Source organism: Oratosquilla oratoria, chromosome 19 (assembly GCF_046742065.1).
Source record: "Oratosquilla oratoria isolate Oo_2021 chromosome 19, ASM4674206v1, whole genome shotgun sequence".
Classification (NCBI taxonomy): Eukaryota; Metazoa; Arthropoda; class Malacostraca; order Stomatopoda; family Squillidae; genus Oratosquilla; species Oratosquilla oratoria.
The window spans coordinates 6258783-6266282 of NC_134795.1; positions in this window are offsets into that span (position 1 = coordinate 6258783).

The following is a 7500-nucleotide window of genomic DNA, read 5'->3' on the forward strand; positions in this document are numbered from 1 at the left end:
TATATTTATATGTATATATATATATATATATATATATATATATATATGTATATGTATATATATATATATATATATATATATATATATATATTTATTTTTATATATATATATATATATATATATATATACATATATATATACGGGTACAGACAGTTGCTCACCGGACAATTGCTCACCGGACAGTTGCTCACCGGACAATTGCTCACCGGACAGTTGCTCACCGGCCAAGTGATAAATAGGACATTTGCTCACCAAAGGATTATTTTAGTTATATTGAAGTTTATTACAGCAATAATATACAAACAATATACAAACCTAATAACATAATATACAGGATTTTTTAGTTATATTGAAGTTTATTACAGCAATAATACAGGATTTTTTGTTATATTGAAATTTATTACAGCAATAATACACAAACAATATACAAACTTTCATATTGTAGTTTTTAATTAATTATAAAATTCAATACAAATTTCTTCCATCAACATATAGTGATTACAGTTTTATAACTGGTGCAGTACTGACGTGGGTTTATTGTCCTTTGTGGTTTACAAGGCCAGTCTAATGGTGTGGCCAACTGCATTTAGAAAGTCAGAAAGACATTGACTTCCTGCAGCATACCCTCTGGCACAGATAAAGTAAATCTTTATCATAATTGTTAGGGGCCAAGAATTTATCAAACTCTACAATATAATTTAATGCATTGTTTTTAGTGGGTTTCATTGACTACTTACCCTAACACTTCTAGTTCATGAACAAGAAGTGTTAAGGTTAGGAGTCAATTCAGACTATGAAAGTTTGATTTTTCGACTTATTAAATGACAGAGATACATAGGAACAGTTAGCCACACCATTAGACTGGACCAGTAAAAGATCATTACTATATATTGATGGAAGAAATTGGTTTTTAATTTTATAATGAATTAAAAACTAAAAGTTTGGATATTGTTTCTGTATTATTGCTGTATATATAATACAATATAACTAAAAAAAATCCTGTATATTATTTGTTATTAAGTTCAAGAAAAGTAAAAAGTAATCTTTTGGTGAGCAAATGTCCTATTTGTCACTTTTCCGGTGAGCAACTGTCCGGTGAGCAATTATCCGGTGAGCAACTGTCATATATATATATATATATATATATATATATATATATATATATATATATATATATGTATATATATATATATATATATATATATATATATCCATACATATTGGGTAGGAGGCCATGTTGAATGCAATATTTGAGAAAATCAACAGCTTTGAAGTTTTTCTTTGTCTATAATGCCGAGTTTCTGGGAAGATGTGAATTTGTTGAGAAGTCCAAAATGCATTTTAAACTATTTATCTCATTCATTCTCCCACACGTCTTTTGGTCTGACTTGGACGTCCTCAGGAAGGGAGTTACAATATGTGATGGGTACCGTACATGGACTTATATGTTGGTCGTGCGCGGAGTGAGGTCACACGGGGGACGTCACTTAGCTTAAGGTACGTTTAAACTAGTCGACGAAAAGTTTGTAGTTCAACTTTTGCACGTAAAAGGAGGTACAGCATACCCCTCCCTCTATCCACAATGAGGAATCTCATTGGCAGAGCCAACGCATATGCAACTTTCTCAATTATCTTATCCCATATAATTTTGAACGACTCGTGATCTCTAAAATGCACGTCTGACGATCTTTGCATATCATATAAGCACACGCATACACACACACACACGCACACACACACACACACACACACACACACACACACACACACACACACACACACACACACACACACACACACACACACACACACACACACACACACACACACACACACACACACACACACACACACACACACACACACACACACACACACACACACACACACACACACACACGTTCGAATTTATTGTTTTGAGTAGAATAAATTTATTTTGTACATTCAAAATCAAAGCATAACGGTTACCATACATTTCATCCAGATCGCTAAACGTTCTGTTGACCTTACGCTTGTAACCTCACCCAGGGTTTGCATACAACCCCCATGACCCGACCTTGGTCTGGACATCTGGCTGCCCTAATGATATCCGTACTGATCGCGCATCCTACCTTGTTACAGTCTTCTGGGCTGGCGTTGCTTGTGATCAATTGTCCCATATAATTTTTCAGTTTTCAAAATTGGCTCTCCTTAAGTCAGGTACAAGAACACTATTCGTACTATTCAATTCTTCCCATATAATGTCAAATTTTATTTCTTGATAATCGCTAGAGCCCAGATTATCTCCCATTTTTACGTTTCTCATTAGATCCTTATTTTCAGTTATGATTAAGTCGAGTATTCCACTTAAATACTACCTCGAAAGTACAAATGTTGGCGCTCAATCTCCACTGTCTACTTGTGTCTGCTAACTGTCCTGACTATCTGAGCACATAGGTAAGATCCTCCTTGAGTAAGTTCTTCCAAAAACTCACCAGAACTAGGTTCCGCCAAAAAACAAATGTCATTGCCTGCCGTTTGCTAGAATAGGTCTTATAAGTGCGTCATCTTAATGAAAAGGCTAAATAAACCAAATGCTTAAGTACACTGACAGGAGTGATCACTTAATCCCATCGTTTCTATTGATTATTCTTACAGAACCCTTATATATTCTTATTTCGACAATCGCTGGACCATGTTATTCAACTGAGAAGAAGGTTTCAGCACACCATGGCCTACTTCACAGCTTACAAAAAAAAAAGTCTGGTGTTTGTTACAGTAACACCTATTTAGTACGACGTTGTGCTGGAAACGTTACCGTGACTGTATCCATTGAGCTTCAGGTCCTCCGTGTCCACCACAGTGTGAAGAGCCAACGAACGTTGGAACCTTAAGTACGGTAACAATTTTTCCGGATTCTGTTTCGTCAAAGGAAAGGCAATTTTCTGACAAATGGGAACTGGACCCTAGGCTGAATGGAGTTGACCAAGGATCGTGACCCTCTTCGTCTGGCAGTCCAACTTCCTGTAGGGTAGAATTCCCTTGGCGGTAGGCGGAATCATTTTTGTAGAGTATTACCACGTTGAGGGCATTGAAAGCGATTGCTAGAGTTTCCAATAGCACTGCCGAACTTCTGTTTTTTTTTTCTTCTTTTTCTCGCATTTCTCATCAAGTCGACCTCCATTTCTAAGCGAAATGAATTGATTTGACACTCAACTATAGAGTCCTCTCAACAGCTGAATAAAATCTACTGATAATGCATAGATAGGAAAGGAACATGGACCGTGTCTTAAGCCTCTGTCGACACACACACACACACACACACACACACACACACACACACACACACACACACACACACACACACACACACACACACACACACACACACACACACACACACACACACACACACACACACACACACACACACACACACACACACTCTTTACAGGCTTTACTATGGCTAATGCTGTGCGGTTTTATTCAGCTTTGGAATGAAACTTATTCTAAAGGGGTTAAGGCTATCTCCATTGGACAAGTATTTTAGTTGGTGACAACTAGCGATTATAATCTTGAGGAAAATCATAGAGGTGACAAGTGAGGGACTTCAGGAGGAAATCAGAAGTTAAGAAAAGTAAAAGCTAAAGGCGATCATCATTCTGTTATGAGTGGAAAATAGTCTACAGTCGTTAATGAACGCTGCGTGACTCGGTCCTACATAGGATGTCACTTAAGTCACTAAGATATTGACTGATTGAAACTCATACAGTCAATAACTTATATGGACCTTCACTGGATTATGATTACAACGGGAACTCAAATATGATATTAGATTTAAATTAAGTTCATCAACTTTAATTTCCTGGCGTTCTCCATCATGGTGTAACTTGTCCAAGTCAGTAATAATCATCTATCTCAAATAGTATTCTCCGTATAGAGCACTAAATGAATTAGTATTATGCAGTCAATATTTCAGGGGCTTTAGTGACACCCCTACGGACCAGAAGTACAGAGCATTCTTTCATGCCTGGAGACTAACGAGCACAAAAAAAGGAATAGTGAACACATTTGGCTTCTATTGTCCCTCCTCTGTAACTCTACTTCCTTGGTGCGATATTGTCCAGAAAGATAGAAGGGCTGGTTATCGCCAACGAAATACTCAATTTTTTTTTTTTTACGATGAGACTATACCCGTTGCACTGAGATCTGGCCGTTAGGGCGGAGCACTGGGAGTTCCCCTGTGGTGCCACATATAATTATTCTATAATTTCATTTTATTTTATAATTCTATTTTATGATTTTATAATGTTGCCTCATATGATTATATTATAATTTTTTGTCACACACCACCACTGAGGTAAAAATCAAAGCAATGTTTTCTATACAAAGGTTTCGTTTCTTTAAATGTAGATATGGCATATGTGCATGAGAGAGCGACGTTGCCGCTACATCTAATCTCTGGCCGCGCCCCCCTCATACTGCATTCAGAAAACATTGCATCCACATGCACGTTCTCGCCATGGATGCCCACATGTGGCAACACCGGGAAATCTCTTAGCCCCGCCTTATCGGCCAATTCTCCTTGCGCTGACTATAGATGTATCTTTTCTTCTGGATAATTCCACGCGGTTTTGCTTAGTTGAAAGAACGTCAGAGTGGTGAAAGTTCGTCAATGATAATAACCAACGGGTTTGTCTCTGCGAACAATATAGCAGAAGCGGTAAGGGAGAGGGGAGGGTAACAGAACATAAGGATAGAAAACGTGAAAAGTGATCATTTTTCTTAAGTGCATAATCACTTCCAATCATAAAAGACTATAAAGAGTCGAAGTGGAAGCCCATCTGATATGAAAATTTCATCATAAGTCAGAATAACATCCCTGTCCCCCCACATCTACATATTTGTTTAATTCAAAAGATGAAATATTTATCTATATTGTTATATTAATCGATAGCATCTAAAAAATCGTGATGTCCTCAAGTTATGTAGGTTGCGGTACACTCGTATGTGAAATTGTATTTTGTATAATAATCAACACTTCAGTTATCTGAGTTTGAAAATCTATGGTCCTAAAACCTCCGCTCTTTCCTGAAATCTTAACATCCCCCGAGTTAAAAAAAAAAAAAAAACTGTACTAAACATACACGAACTGTTGTTTGACAGCTACACAACAACTGCACTGACATCGAACCAAGGAGAAGTCCTGAACAGCAAAGGAAATGGATGAGGCATTAATCACTCTAAAACCAACAAGCTAAGGGATACATAAACAAGAAGCTGGCAATAACACCAATGGTTTCTTGCAACGGAGAGCGGATGTTGGAGAAACGGGTTCTAGGAGGCACTTTGAGTTATTTGCAGACGGCGGCATAAACGGCCTTACAAGTGATCGTATAATCATTTTGGAATTTAAGAATTTAATAACATTATCAGGCATGGCCACATCAAAAATATATTATATCGAAGCCATAAAGGTGTGAAGGCGATTCCCACGTCTTCGAACATAGCCACTTTCCGAGAATAGAAATAGACTACAACAAATGAGAATGGCTCTCTGATTGGCTTCTGCAATCTTCCATTACGACGTGACGTCACCAAGCTGCTGTTTGTGTGGAAACTGTTTCTTTTATTACATGGTGTTAGATATGTTCATTTCAGTTCGAATAAGTAATCCAGGTATATGTATGAGATGTGTATATATATATATATATATATATATGTGTGTGTGTGTGTGTGTGTGTATGTATATATATATATATATATATATATATATATATATATATATATATATATATATAAGCAAAGAAATCACAAAAAACACGTGGTAGACTATTTTTGCAGAAACCACCGGTGGTATACATATGTGTGTGAATATATATATGTATATATATATATATATACATATATATATATATGTATATACATATATACATATATATATATATGTATTTATATATATATGTATGTATATATATATATATAAATATATATATATATATATATATATATATATATATATATATATGTGTGTGTGTGTGTGTGTGTGTGTGTGTGTGTGTGTGTGTGTGTGTGTGTGTGTGTGTGTGTGTGTGTGTGTGTGTGTGTGTGTGTGTGTGTGTGTGTGTGTGTGTGTGTGTGTGTGTGTGTGTGTGTGTGTGTGTGTGTGTGTGTTGTGTGTGTGTGTGTGTGTGTGTGTGTGTGTGTGTGTGTTGTGTGTGTGTGTGTGTGTGTGTGTGTGTGTGTGTGTGTGTGTGTGTGTGTGTGTGTGTGTGTGTGTGTGTGTGTGTGTGTGTGTGTGTGTGTGTGTGTGTGTGTGCGTGTGTGCGTGTGCGTGTGTGTGTGTGTGTGTGTGTGTGTGTGTGTGTGTGTGTGTGTGTGTGTGTGTGTGTGTGTGTGTTTGAGTGTGCGAGTGTGTGTATAAACACAAACACAAATATATATACATATATATGTAGTTTAACATTTGAATGTTTTGGAAGCAAGTTCTCTTGTAAGCATATTTGATTAAAAATACAGAAGAAGCTCGTCCAATACCAAATGGAGAACAAAAGGAAAGATCTAGTTTAATTCAAAGAACAGCTTTAAGAACCCGAGACAAGTTGGAATTATTGTGACATCTCCCAATCTACAGAAGGTCTGCATACTGAACACTTGAGGGAGGCTGGTAAAAGTCGATGGAATTACAGAAGCAAGATAATTGATAAGAAACACCTTGAGACAGCCAAGTCACTTAGAGAGGACCCTGATATTACCATCCGCCGTGCTGATAAAGCTTCTCACTACATATTGATCCTCACCGAAGACTACCTCAACAAGATCGACACCAAAATAATGGATGGAACTAAATTTGAACGGATCACTAGGATCCCTATAAAAGAAATTCAAACGAAGGTGAATAGAATTGTGGAAACCGTCAATGCCAAGCAGGGGGGACTGAAGCTTCCTAAGCTTGTAGGCAAACATGGCTTAGGTTATTGTTATGGTAATGTTAAAACTTCCAGAGTAGGATCACCCCTCAGGCCCATAATCAGTCAAATATGTACCCCAACTTACGTTACTGCTAAAAAATTGAATGAGTTTCTTACACCCTATGTTCCTTTTAGGTTTAGCTTACCGTCAACCGCTGACATTTTAGACCTGCTCAGTAATTCCAATACCAATGGTGTTATTGCCTCATTAGGCACCGAATATCTATTCACCCATGTACCAGTTTTACGCACTATAAACTACATCCTGAAAGAGGTCTATCCCGAGAATGATGTTCCCAAACTCGATTTACCAAAAGCGGCCCTGAAAGCTTTGTTAGAAACATGTCCAATGGAGGCCCCGTTCGCCTGTCCTCGGGGCAATATGTACAGACAGATTGATGGTGTTGCTATAGGATCCCCACTTTGTGTTCTCTTTGCAAATTTTATCATGGGGATGGTTGGAAAAGAGATATTTAATTGTTTTGAAAAGCCTTCAATTTAAGCAAAATACATTGACAATATATTTGTTGAAGTAGACTACAAATCGGAA